This window comes from Sorex araneus, chromosome 5 (genome assembly GCF_027595985.1).
Source record: "Sorex araneus isolate mSorAra2 chromosome 5, mSorAra2.pri, whole genome shotgun sequence".
NCBI lineage: Eukaryota > Metazoa > Chordata > Mammalia > Eulipotyphla > Soricidae > Sorex > Sorex araneus.
In genome coordinates this window covers 127375189-127389204 of record NC_073306.1, presented here as the reverse complement: position 1 = coordinate 127389204, position 14016 = coordinate 127375189, and the positions used below count along the sequence as shown (strand labels likewise).

Below are 14016 nucleotides of genomic sequence, written 5' to 3'. Positions count from 1 at the left end.
AGAGAGAGAGAGAGAGAGAGAGAGAGAGAGAGAGAGAGAGAGGAGAGAGCACACCAGTCGAGGTGCAGGTGGGGGGTGATGAGAGGGAACCTGGGGCCACTGGTGCTGGGAAATGTATACTGGTGGAAGGATGGGTGTGAAACCTAATCATGAATCATGAACAGCGTTGTAAGGGTCTATCTCACAGTGATTAAAAAAAAATTAGAAAATAAAATAAAATACACCTTTCCTAAAAAAAAAAAAAAGTGTCTGGGAAAGTCTGCAGGTCTCTGTCGTCTTGGATTGTTTGGGGGCCACACCCAGTAGCGCTCAAGCTTCCTCCTGGCTCTGGGCTGAGGGATCACTCCTGCCGTGCCCAGGAACCACTCGGGGTGCCCAGGATTGAAGCGGGGTCAGCAGCGTGTGAGGCAACTTCCTTGAGCCCTGTGCTGTCTCTCTGGCCCAATCTGGTTTTGCTTTTGGCTTGGGGGGCTACATACAGCAGGGCTCAGGGCTTACTCCTGGCTCTGTGCTCAGGGACCACTCCTGCTGGGGCGGGGAACATGGAGTGCTGGGGATTGAACTCAGGTCAGCTGCACGCATGCAAGGCAAGCATGCTATATATACCCACTGTACCTGTGCCCTGAGCCCGAGTCTTGGATCCATGCCTTAACTGTGACCTGATACTGCTTCCTGAGTACATACAACACATCCACGGGGCTGGGCAACGACTCACTGGGCTGGAGCACATGCTCTGCATTGCATGGTCCTGAGAACTGTAGGTAGAGCCCCCGAACTCCACGCTAGGCATAGTACCAAAGCATGGCCAGGAGTGGCCCCCACCCCAAACGGACAGACAGACTCTGAGTTCCCTAAGACAGAGTCCTCTTACTTTTCCTCCTACTATTTCTCTTCTATTTGTTTTGTTTTTGCACTAATGAAAAACATTCTTTTTATACTTGACCCTCTAAATATAATAAACTCATCCAACCATAAATCCCAAATTTGGGATTTGGAGAGTAGGGTTACCATATTTTTTATGATGTATAGATAACAAGCAAAGCTCATCAAGAACCATAGGATGATAGAACTTCATGCACATAGAAAAGCAAACAAAATTATTATACTTAGATGTTCACGAAAATTAGGATCACTATCTTTCCTTTCCCTCCTGACTGTCACGTGGCAGCATCTAGCAGGTTGGCCTGCAAGGGAGGAGAGAACCTGCATCTATTCAGACTCTTCCAGGGGCTGGAGGAATAGCACAGCGGGTAGGGCGTTTGCCTTGCACACGGCCGACCCGGGTTCCAATCCCAGCATCCCATATGGTCCCCTGAGCATCGCCAGGGGTGATTCCTGAGTGCAGAGCCAGGAGTAACCCCTGTGCATCGCTGGCTGTGACCCCCCAAAAAAAGAAAAAGATTTTTCTAGCAGCCAAGACATTGTTTTGTTCTTAGTTTTTGAGCCACAGCCAGTGATGCTTGTAGGCTACAACTTGTTCAGGATTTGGGGGTCTTACCTGGTAGAGCTCAGGGAACCACAGAGTGCTGGGGATCAAGCCAGGCCCCCTAAATAGAAAAACAAACAAACAAACAAACAAGCATGCACTAACCCTCTGAGCTCTCACCCTATACAGAATCAAGTGTTTCCGTGAACACCTCTTGGAGAACCTCACGACTATTTTGCAGATAAGGAAACTGGGGACGGAGACCCAGCTCAGGTTGCCCTGAGCCCCAAGTTCCAGCTCTGCGCTCCTAGGAGTTACTGCACTTGGCCAGGACTAGTGAACCAAGAACAAGCACTCGAAGGCCACGGGAAAGCCTGGCCATGTTCTACCCTCCCTGGAAACACTTCAGTTCTTTTCAGTCAAGGTGCTTCTGGCTTTAATAGACGATCCACGGGGAAAAAAAAAAAAAAGAAATGAACCTATATCAAAAGATCTAACACCTCCCCACTTTGAACTTAAAAACCACAAGGTATGCAGGGAGGGGAGGGACCCTGAGTGTGAGCCCTGGCACCACATGTCCCCTGGGCATCGCTGGGGTGGCCTTGGGGTCCCTAACACCAGGAGGTCCAAGCAGCGTCAAGCATCAGGCCTGCAGAGCCAGGCCGAGTGTCCCCAGGTACGGCCCCACTCCCCCCGGAATCCTGTATTGGAGGTAACCCCCCTAAAAAAATCACAAGGAAACAGATATTCAGTTAAAATAACACATACTGTACTAATTTTCTTGACAAGCACAATATACTAAATAAGCAGAAGGCTACCCTGTGGTAAAAATAATCAAGTAGAAATAGAGTCTGCTCTTAAAAGCAGGCTGGCCAGGGAAAATGACTTACAAGAGAAAAAAGCACCGCCTAAATCGGCCTCGTGCACAACTACATATTTTCCTATTAAACTGTCTTATGGAAACCTGGAAGTCATCATTTTCAGTGACAAGTGTATAAGACGCTGTCATCCTACAGGGAACAGAGCTCTCCGGATGGAAAGTGTTATAGAACAACGTGAAGACGGGTTTGTTCCCGCTTCAACACAAATAAAAATTAAACGGAAAATTAAAACGGTGGGCCAGAGGGTGAGGACGGGGAGAAAGCAGCGGCCCTCCCTGCAGCCACTGGGGCATCGCACGATTCCCTGAGCACGGAGTAAAGTGGCCCGTGAAGGACACTGAGTGTGGCCCCTCGGAAAGAACGGGCAAAGGCGATTCACTGCGAAGCCCAGGATCGGTGGGGCCCGCCTGCGCCCTCCTCCTGCCCCCACCGTTTTCAGAGCCTCTACCCACCCCCCGCCCCTCGGAGGTGCACCTCTCTCTGCTGCCTGCCACATCCCAAGCCACAGAGGTACTGACGGGTTTGGCCAGGGAGGAGGGTGTGCCACCAACCCACGTAAGAAACAAAAGCTACCTCAACAAGCTGCCCAAGTGCCCACGCTTCCCGGGTCCATGGGTCTCCGGGCTGAACCCCTGTGGCTTTCTCGGGACGGAGGTGGGCAGATTCCCTCCCTCTCTGCAGCACCCGGCAGCCGTCAGCCCGAACATCTCGGCCATAAAAACAGGCCCCCTGGAGGACTGGTCCATGGTTGAAAGCCTGGCTCGGAGGCGGGGTGGCAGGGGGGAAGGCAGCTGGGAGAGAAGGGACCACCGTGACAAAGATCATTGGAAACCATCTCTCTGGATAAGAACCGTGCGTGTGCTGAAAGGAGTAAAGGAAGAAACATGGTAACCTCTCAGTATCTGTATTGCAAACCATAATGTCCAAAAGGAGAGGGAGAGACAGAGACAGAGAGACAGAGAGAGGGAAAGAGAGAGGGGAGGAGAGAGAGAGGAAAGAGGGAAGAGGGAGGGAACGAGGGAGGGGAATGAGGAAGGGAGGGAGAAAGGGAGGAAGGGAGAAAGAGAGAGAGAGAGGGAGAGAGAGAAAGGGGGAGAGAGAGAGAGAGAGAGAGAGAGAGAGAGAGAGAGAGAGAGAGAGAGAGAGAGAGAGAGAGAGAGAGAGAAGGAAGTGCCTGCCATAGAGGCAGACTGGGGGGCAGAGGGAGGGGAGCCGGAGGGAAACTGGGGGCATTGATGGAGGGATATGTGGACCCACAGGTGTTGGAACATTGTATCACTGAAACCCAGTAAGGAACAGCTTTGTAACTGTGTATCTCACTGTGACTCCGGATGGCGGAGTCTCCTGGGGCCCTGGGACGCCTCGTGCAAACTTCACAGTACTGACAGCCCAAGAGCAAGTCTGATGGGAAAGCTACCTTGAAGCCCGTCCAGCTCAGCGAGAGAAAACCAGGGCGAAGGCTCGAGCAGCACCAGGAAGCTCGGTCAACCCTCGGGGGCTTGAGAAACACCATGGGGAGAGCAAGCGATCATCACAAGTTGATTTTTATTGATCTGTTTGCCAATAATTCCATCAGCCATTTTGTTGTAACAGGCAATATGACGCAAGCTTGCTATGTGCCCGCTAAGGGCACGGGCTTGCAGGCTGGCGGGGGGGGGGGGGGAACAGGACAGAGCGGAGGGAAGGTCACAGTGGTGCGGGGACGGGTGCTGGAACGTCCTATGCCTGAAACGACTGTATAATGAGCAAGTTTGTACATCACGTTTCACAAGAATAACTCTTTTCCTTTTAAGAAACAAAAGCTGCAGCTAAAACCCAGCCTGAGCAGGGTTCAGTGAACCACCTTTTAACACTATAAAACAGAAGTAACAGTTGCGGCTCCTCCCGGGCGTTCCCAGGCCCCGCACTCTGCCAAGAGCTTTAACCGCAGTGTCCACCCTTGCCCAGGCTGGCACTGGGTTCTGTGTTTAAGGAATTTCCCGGGGTACAGGAGACTCTTGAAATTGTTCGCCCCACCCCCTTCCTTATTCTGAGCAACTCATTCTTTCTGACCCCCAGTTTCCATAGCTTTAAAGGGTTAACTGCACACTGTAGCCCCGCTTCCCTCCTGGCTGACGCCATCCGAAATCCGTCCCGACGAGGGCAAGAAGAACAGAAGGGCCAGCTGCCGAGCGTGGGGAGGGTCTGGATGTCCCCACTCCTCCCCGTGGCCCTGGAGTCCACTTGTCCACCTGCCGGCCCGGACTTCTTTCCTCTTCCCAGCGAACTCCCGTTAGCCAGGCTCTGCCCTGCCTTCTCATGCCACCGCAGCTGTAGTCACCCCGCCCCGGGCTCCCAACTTGTGCCTGCCTGCCAACTGGCACGGGTTCCTGGATGGGCTCCTGGGGCCAGCGTCAATGGCCGGTGCCAAAGGAGAGTACAACGGAGTTTCCACAGCTTGCTCATTTTCTCAGGTATAATAACGGCCACAGAGGGAAGGGGGAGGGAAGAAGTCCTCTCTCTCTCTCTCTCTCTCTCTCTCTCTCTGATGCACATGCTTAGTTTCAGAATAATCCAATGGCCAGAGAAATAACTCAAGGAGCTGAGCATATGCTTCGCATGGAGGAAGCCCAGGCTCCATCCCCAGCGCTGCAGGGTCCCCCCCCAAGTATCACAGAGAGTGAACCCGAGGCACAGAGCCCAGAGTGGGCCCCTAGTACTGCCAGGTGCGACCTCAAAACAAAAACAAAGAGAAAAGAGTAGGAGGGTTGGGGTGGGGGGCCTTGAGGGACCATGGCACATGCTTTGCGTATGGGAGCCCCAGCTGCAATCCTGGGCACGTTATGCTCCTCTGGCCGCCATGGGAGTGACCCCACACAGTGCCAAGTATGGTGCCCCCCCCCCAAAATCCAAGGTGGGGATGGGACAAGGGTTACAGTGGAAGCTGGGGGGAAAGTATACAGGTATTTGTTATACTATCCTTAGTATTTTGGGATGTCTAAAGTATTCTACTCAAACTTCAGGATTAGCTACAGAAGCTGAAACGTTTCTTAAATTATGTGACCTTCAATTTTCTCACCTGAAAATGGAAATCATAATCCCTACTTCACAGCACGGATGGAAAGAAGTGAGATCATGGATTGGCATCTTTTGGCAACTCAACTCTCAAAAGCTGAAAAACTCTTCATACGAATTAGCACAACAGTTAGTTCCCTGTCTGTGATGTTCTGGAAGCACATCACAGAGATTACAGGCTTACGGGAATGAAGAGAGTTGATAAAACGGATCCATTTGAAATCAAAATGTTCTGCTGCATAAAAACTCTGTACTAAGAAACTGTTTACTCTGTGTGCAGTATAAACAGACATTCTTTACTCCCAAGAGGAGAGTGTCCAGACATTTGTAATAAGTGGAAATTCTCAAGCTTGAATTGTTTTCCTTTCTTGTTTATTTTCCTAATTATTCCTATTTTCCCTGCAAAAAAAAAAACAAAACTCCATTTTATTGAAGACAATGGTTGAGATTAAACTGGTCTCCGTTAGGAATCGATGTAATCTAAGTACACCTTTTAAATATCCCAAGTGCTTTTAGGAAAAAAAAAAGAGATGTGTATCTTTCAGTACTAAGGCTTGGCTGCTAATGCAAGGAAATTAATGGAGGATTCAGTGCAAATAACACAGGAGGAAATTTGGCACCGCAGCCTTCAGTTTGCAGAAAGAGGTGGACGAGCGTGGGTGATTGATCTCTAATGCAAATATGATTAAGTCATTTCCTCGCCTTAATGGGTTCCCTCAAAAGTCCAGCGCCCCGTGACCACCAGCAAAGCCTCAGCTGTCCCTCCCACTTCCTCCTTCCGCTCCTACTCCCGGCTCTGCCTCCAGGACTGCAGCCCTTTCTCAGCACAGACGGGCAGGGTTCCTCATTCCACCTTCCCGGCCTCCCCTAGATCTCAAGTCCTGTTGACTTTCCAGGTGCTTCTCCCAAGCCTGCCCTCTCCATTCCATTCCTGCGGCCACTCACTGCCTTTCTCCAACCGCCCCAGGGCCCCAGTCAGCCTATATAGCCTATTGCTCTTGCGGATTATGAAAGCATTTCAAACTCACTGAAAAAAATACAGTACAGAGGGGCTGGTGGTATAGCACATCGGGTAGGGCTTTTGCCTTGCACGAGGCCGACCCGGGTTCTATTCCCAGCATCCCATAGGGTCCCCTGAGCACCACCAGGAGTAACTCCTGAATGCATGAGCCAGGAGTAACCCCTCTGCATCATCGGGTGTGACCCAAAAAGAAAAAAAAATACAGTAAGGAAAGGAGCAAAAAAAATTGCAGCAAGAAAAATTACATATGAGAAAGAACAAAGTTCTCCCCTGCTCTCAGGAAACAAACAAAAAGAACCTTCGAATATATTCATGTTCACAGCTGTGTGAGTCACGTTGTCTGGAAGGGGGAAGCAACCCAGTGTCCACCTACCGATGACCGCTTAAACAAAAAGCGCTCATCCACACAATGAGGTCTCCTTCCGTCTTCAGAAGGAAGCCGCAAGCTTCAACACGGGTAATAAATTTTATGGCATGGGTATTTTACCATAACTTTTTTTTTTTTAAGTCGGGGGTTAGAGCGTTAGCACAGCAGGTTGGGCAATTCGTTTTGCACACAGCAGCCCCAGGTTGGATCCCTGGCACCCCATAGAGTCCCCCAATCCCCGCCAGGAGTCATCTGTGAGCGCAAATCAGGAGTAAGCCCTAAACACTGCCGGGTGTGGTCCAAAGATCAAAAAAAAAAATAAAAAATCCTTTAGAAAGAACTAATCTTTCTAGACATTTTTCTCTTTCTGACAATATGTATGTATACACTCAGAAAAGATGAAAATAGAAACATACAAAACAGGAACATGTAATCTGCCTTTCACACCTAGCCATATGATGTAAACATCTCTCATCTAGCGCCCACTTCATTCCTTCGTGCCTCCAACACCACTTACCCAGTCTGCTCTGGGCGCTTCGATGTTATAAAAGCACCAGAGTCGACATCTTTGAGCATCTTTCTATCATGTCTTATGGCTTCTTCCATGTGCTGTTCCTGGTATCGATACTCTGGTTTTCTCGCAGGAAACATACCTCCTCTTTATCCCAGCACCCGCCCTCCTCCCCTCTAACCAGCTTCTGTTCTGTCGGATGAGGCTGAGCACATTTAAAAAATATTCCTAGGTATTTATTTTCCATGTTTCTCTGTCATTTCTCCCACAATTACACTTGCTGTCTGATACTGCTTGGGGAAAAGAAAAAAAGTAGACTATTTGTCTACTTGCGGCTGTCTATTCTCTTAACCTTATAAAATCTGACTATTCTGTTCACTTAATTCTCATGTGTGCTCCCAGCAGATAATCTTATCATGGCTAGACAATCACATCATGGAGACAGTTATTGAGAGTCAAAGCTCTGGATTTAGGCAGACCTGAATTCAAGCTCTGGATGCAACTGGTTATCCCTGTGCCTCCTTGGTTTCCTGAGCAAAGAACTGTAAGAAAGGTTAGACTGTCGTGTAAAAGCCAAACTACTGATCGTGACAGGTGTACGAAAAGCACTTACGATAACATGAGCTCAGCAAGCTTCCACTAGAAAACCATCTCCCTCCGCACCACATACCTTCTACTTTCCTTCACTGGGGTTTCTTTGTGGCCCTCACCTTGGGTCCCCCCTTCTCTGAAAACAAAGGCAGAATTTGCCGGGCTCCAGGGAGAGGAGAGACACAGCTGAGGCGCTCTCGGTCACTCACTGACTTCCTCCCCAAGCCGCTGTCTGGAGGGTTTTCCTCCACCTCCTGGACTTTCTCAGCCTCTCCTCACTCCTGGCTCTCTGCCCTCCACTTTCGAACCTGCACCTGCCTTGCTCCTGCTTAAAAAGACTTCACCTGGTAGGGGGGGCACGATAGCACAGCGGGGAGGGCATTTGCCTTGCACACGGCTGCCCCAGGTTCGATTCCCAGCATCCCACAGGGTATCCTGAACACCACCAGGAGTAATTCCTGAGTGCATGAGCCAGGAGTGCATTGCTGGGTAGCACTGTAGCACTGTCGTCCCGTTGTTCATCGATTTGCTCGAGCGGGCACCAGTAACGTCTCCATTGTGAGACTTGTTGTTACTGTTTTTGGCATATCGAATACGCCACGGGGAGCTTGCCAGGCTCTGACATTACTGGATGTGACCCACAAAGAAAAGAAAAAAAAAAAAAGACTTCACCTCATTCCCTGATCACTCTCCAGCCTTCTTCGTCTTCCCCTTCCCAGCAGACTTCTTTGAGCTGCCCACACTTTTCTTTCCTGTGCCACCTCCCACTCTCCCCTCAGCCCACTGGCACATTCCACGGAACCTTTGGGAGCTGCGGCTGCTCGAGAGTCCTCCCCATGAGTCCTCCCCCCGAGGCTCGCCAGATCTGCTCAGGGAGGGCCCCGGTGACCTCTCCTTTATATTTATCCACAGCACACGTCCCTGCCTGGCGCTAGTGTGACTTGAAATCTCGAAGGCGCCAGCAAAGGGAACCTCTTCCTTTGGCTTCTAGAACCACACTCTCCCAGTTTTCCTCCTACCTCCCTGGCCATTTCTTCCTCCAGTGATCAATGTGAATGATTGATTCCTCTGAGATTGATCACAGAGGGCCTACATGATCTGGGATTAAAAAAATAATAATAACTGTGACGAGGTCTTGTTCCAAACTGAGTCACCGAGGGATGTGGCATTGGACTTCCCCTCCACATACGGTTCCTTTGAAGGTGTTGTCAAGACCGGTCAGAGGGCAGAATCGGATTCCTTCTAACCCCCACAGTGCCTGGCACCTGGTACAAGCTCCACACCTATTTTTTTTTTTGAATCCCCAGAAATGAATGGTTACAATGTGAAAAACAAACCGGAGGAATGATGGGAATGATGAAACCAAGAGAGCGAGAGAGAGAACAACCATCATCAAAACATTCCTGATCTTTCTGAAGCCATAACCTCTGATCACACCAACACAGCACAAACTCAGCGCCTGCTTAAAATCCTTCGAGGACGGGGCAGAGAGACAGGACAGAGGTTAAGGTGCTGGTCCTGCGATCAGCCCCAGTTGGACCCCCTGCACTCCATAAGGTCCCCTGAGACCACCAGGAGCCATCCCTGGGCCGAGCAGGGAATGGCCTAAACACTGGCACCACCAGGTGTGGCCCCCAACTGCCCCCCCAATTTTTTTTTAAATTGATCATTTTCTGAGATGGAACCCCCGCCCCCAACCTCAAAATTGACCAGGAGACACACAGCTAGGGCCACCGGCTCACATCTCAAACACCCTCTAACCAGACTGTTTTCACTTCCCTGTCCCCAGCCCCCACCTCTCAAGCCCGGGCACGTGTCCCCCCACCCCCACCCCCCTACTTGGCTTTTTTTTTTTTTTAACACTGTCGGGTTCTGTACTTGGAACACGGTGCATTCCACGGGGGCCAGGGCAGCCCTGGGGGTCCTCCAGGAGGCGGCCTTCCTCCGGATTCTCTGACACCCCCACCCTCCCTCGTCCCGGGAAATGGGGGTCAGCTGCCTTCTCTGACCATCCGCAGTCCCCTGCGGGGTTCCCAGGGGCCGCCGGGCCCCCAGCGCCGTGCAGGGCACGGGCCTGTGTCTGGGTCCGGCTGCCCGGTGTCCGGGGAGGAGGAGATGCCTTGATCGCTGCCCTCCACCCCCCACCCCCCCACACACACACCCACGCACTCTCCCACCCCAGCCTCTGGCGATGCGCCCAGACCCGGGCACCGTCCACGCCCGGAGTGGGAGGCAGAAGCAAAGCGCCCACGGGCCGAGGACCTCTGTCCAGGGGTCTGCGCTCCGAGACTGGCGGGGGGCACTAAAGCACCAAGTGGATCCCATCTGGAGCGCGAAGAGGGGCACGGACGGACGTCCCCAGCCACCCCGAGTCGTGCCCCGGCCCCTCCGTCACCGGGGCTTTCCTGCTTGCGTAAAGAAACTTTGGGGCCAGGGCGCCCCGCGGCTCGCAAATATCAGCGCCGGCAAAGCCCCCTCCTCGCCCCCCTCCAGGGTGGGGGCTGGGGGGCCCAAAGGGCACCAGGGGGCGCCGATCGGGGGACAAGGATCCGGCCCAGACGCCTGCCCGGGGGTCCCCGGCGGCCGCCCGCCCCACCCCCGCGGCCGCGGCCCCGGCTCACCTGCTTCCCGCCGCCGCGGCTCGCCGGCCCGCTGCCCGCAGCGCCTCCCCCGGGCTGCCAGGCGCCCGCCGCGCGCCGCGGAGCCCGTTGCCTTGGCGACCCGAAGGGCCGAACGCGGAGCCTCGCGCTACGGCGGCCCGGAGGGGACCCGCCGCCTCGCGTTCCCGGCCGCGCTGCCCGGCCGGCGGAGGAGGGCTGGAGCGGCTCAGCGCCCGGAGGGGGATCTGGCCGGCCCCGGGCTCGACCCCGGAGGGACGAGGGAAAGAAGGGACTGCGATGGGAGAGGGGGAAATGGCAGGGCCCAGGGAGAGAACTTGGGCTTCTGGTGCTGCTGGCGAGATATCTCGGTTGATCTCTGCCAACGGCGATGGGGACCACTGGAGGGGGGGAGGAGGGGTTGCGGGGGCTGGGGGGATGATACGCAGAAGTTTGCTAATGGGGGTATCACTATATCACTGTCATCCTGTTGATCATGGATTTGATCGAGCGGGCGCTAGTAATGACTCCATTTGTCCTTGCCCTGAGGTTTGTTTGTTTTGCTATTTTGGGGGCACACCCTGCACAGGAATCACTCCTGGTGGTGCTCGGGGAACCACATGGGATGCTGGGAGTCGAACCCGGTAGGCCGCTTGCAAGGCAAACAAATGCCCTACCTGCTGTGCTATCACTCCAGCCCCTAGCCCTGAGATTTTTAGCAGCCTCTCCTTACTCGTCCTTCCCAACCAATGCCACATTGGACGCTCTTTCAGAGACAGGGAAATGAGACCCATCATTGTTACTGTTTTTGGCATATCGAATATGCCTCGTGGGTAGCTAGCCTGGTTCTTCCAGAGGGAGAACGAAACAATGAGAGGTCGCTTCCCGGAGCTTTGTTTTATAGTCTCTGGATCTTGGCCGTTGATGGCAGTTTGTGGGTGTGACTGCCTAGCTACTGGAAAAAGGGGGATCTCCTCCTACGGAGGCCCAGTCCAGATCCGAGCAGGCTTGGAGACCACATTGCTATTATTGATCTAAATTTTACTAAATTTCCAGTTCCTATTGAAAATAATTTAAATCATAGTAATGTGAAGAATTAGAATCTGAACTTTCATTATTTCTTTTTTTATTCATGTTTCTGGACAATCAGGGTACAGTTAATTAAAAAAAAGGGGGGGGGAGCTGGATAACATAGCGGGTAGGGCGTTTGCCTTGCACATGGTCGACTCGGGTTCTATTCCCAGCATCCCATACGGTCTCCCAAGCACCGCTAGGAGTAATTCCTGAGTACAAAGCCAGGATTAACCCCTGTGCATTACCAGGTGTGACCCAAAAAAGAAAAACAAATGAATGTGGGGGTGAATAGCAGATGCCCCTTCTTTAACATCCCGGAAGCGTGAGTGCCAAAGACTGGCATCAGCCTGTTTCTTTTGGGTTCAGAGAGCTATTCTGGGCCAGAGAGATATTATTGCAGGGTTACCTGCGTTTGCACACGGCAGCCCCCAGTTCTATCCCCTGCACCACCTGGGTTGATCCCTAAGCGCAGAGCCAGGAGAGAGCCCTGAACACCAAGCGGGGTGCCCCTCCAACAGCAACCTAGAAGTAGATCATTCATTTGAATCATGATAGGTTTCATTTGAGTCTAGGAAATAATTGGACTCGGCCGGGCAGTTCTATGAGCTGGAAGGAAAGTCATGGCTCCATTGTATGTAATAGCAAAAGGACTGAAGTCAGCCTAAATGCCACTAATAGAGAATTGAGTAAATAAATGCTCTCGCTTTATAAACTGGGTCTCTTGAGCAAGAGTTAGGAGAGGAGGTGGCTAGAGATGTAGATGTTTGTAGACGCCTCACCAGCCCCAGCCTTGATTTTACTCTTGCTTTGTTTGGCTCTGTTTTGGGAGCCCACAGCCAGTTGAGTTTAGGGCTTACTCCTGGCTCTCTGCTGACGATCATGGCTGATAGGGCTCTGGAGACCATAATTTGTTCAATTCTGCTGAGAATTAAACCCCAGTCTGCACTGTGCCTGGCAAAGAATCTTACCCACAGTGCGGTCTCTCAGGCAACTCATACCTCCCACCACATCCCAGCTTGTCCCTTTGATTCTCCACCGAGAATGATGTTTTTAAATACCCACGTGATCAGATCGTATCTTTCTGCTCAAAACTTTTCAACAGTGCACTGGTGGAGGGCTGGGTGTTGGATCATTGTAGGACTGAAACTCAGTCATGAACGCTTTGCAACTGTATCTCACGGTAATTCAATAACAAATAATAAAAAAATTTTTTCAACAGGATTTTAGGGGGAGTGAGGCAGGAGGGGAACTGATGACATTGGTGGGAAATGTACAGTGGTGAGTGGATGGGTGTTGGAACATTGTATGACTGAAACCCAGCCATAAACAGCTTGTATTGCATAGTGATTCAATTAATCACTGTATTACTGTATCACTGTCATCCCTTTGCTCGAGCGGGCACCAGTAACGTCTCCATTGTGAGACTTATTGTTGCTGTTTTTGGCATATCGAATACGCCACGGGTAGCTTGCCAGGCTCTGCCATGTGGGAGAAGCACTCTCGGTAGCTTGCTGGGCTCTCTGAGAGGTGCAGGGGAATCGAACCCAGATTGGCCATGTGCAAGGCAAATGCCCTACAGCTGTGCTGTCACTCCAGCCCTCTTCAATTAAAAACAAAACAAAACATCACATTTAGAATAAAATCCAGAGTTATTATCATGGTCTCACAGCTGCTTCTCCCGGAAGGGAGCATAAAATGAGGTCCCCATAACCATGCCACCGGACTCCGCACCAGGGGTGCCCCAGAGGGGGGCAGGTGAGAGCACTCCCCACCCCAAGGGACCCAGCCCCTGCAGTCGACCTCCACTACCCTACTGCCGCCATGCTGCGGGCCGCTTTCCACATGCTCGGGTTGAGCTTCACACATGAGTGAACATATTCCTGGACACATCATCATAAAGGGAAATATATGTATGCCTCTCAGAGAGCCCGGCAAGCTACCGAGAGTAACCCGCCCACACGGAAGAGCCTGGCAAGTTCCCTGTGGCATATTCGAATGCCAAATACAGTAATAATAACAGGTCTCATTCCCCTGACCCTGAAAGAGCCTCCAACCGTTGGGAAAAAAAGAGTAAGGAGAGGCTGCTAAAATCTCAGGACCGGGACTGGTGGAGACATTACTGGCGCCCACTTGAGTAAGCTGATGACAGTGATACAGTGATTATCATGATGACACTAATACAGTGAGTATCACTGAGTAAATTGAGTAAATTGATGACCATGATACAGTGACACAGTGATTATCATGGTCAACTTGCCCCTAATCAAACTATCCCCTGACCACTAACCAAGTTCATCTCTCACCGTATTTCCACTAGTCTGTGCTTGAGCCACACTAAAGTCACCAGTTACAAGTCAGGTACACGTTTGTTGGCCAATTTTCCTCCAGATACTCAGGTGACTGGCTTCCCCACAAATTTGGCATCTTAGCTTGACATCTGCCCTGATCACTCATTTGAAAATTTCTGTGCTCTTCCCTCCCACTTGGTTTTCCT

At 51.7% G+C, this 14016-nt stretch overlaps 1 protein-coding gene across 1 annotated transcript in view; it reads right to left on the bottom strand.

The window, feature by feature from the left end:
• PKIG (cAMP-dependent protein kinase inhibitor gamma) overlaps positions 1-10563 on the bottom strand; it is a 77739-nt gene extending 67176 nt beyond the window's left edge. The window contains exon 1 of the mRNA XM_055140579.1: positions 10473-10563. The gene's annotated coding sequence lies outside the window, so the exon portion shown is untranslated. The remainder of the gene's footprint in view (positions 1-10472) is intronic.
• Between the last annotated feature and the right edge of the window lie 3453 nt (positions 10564-14016).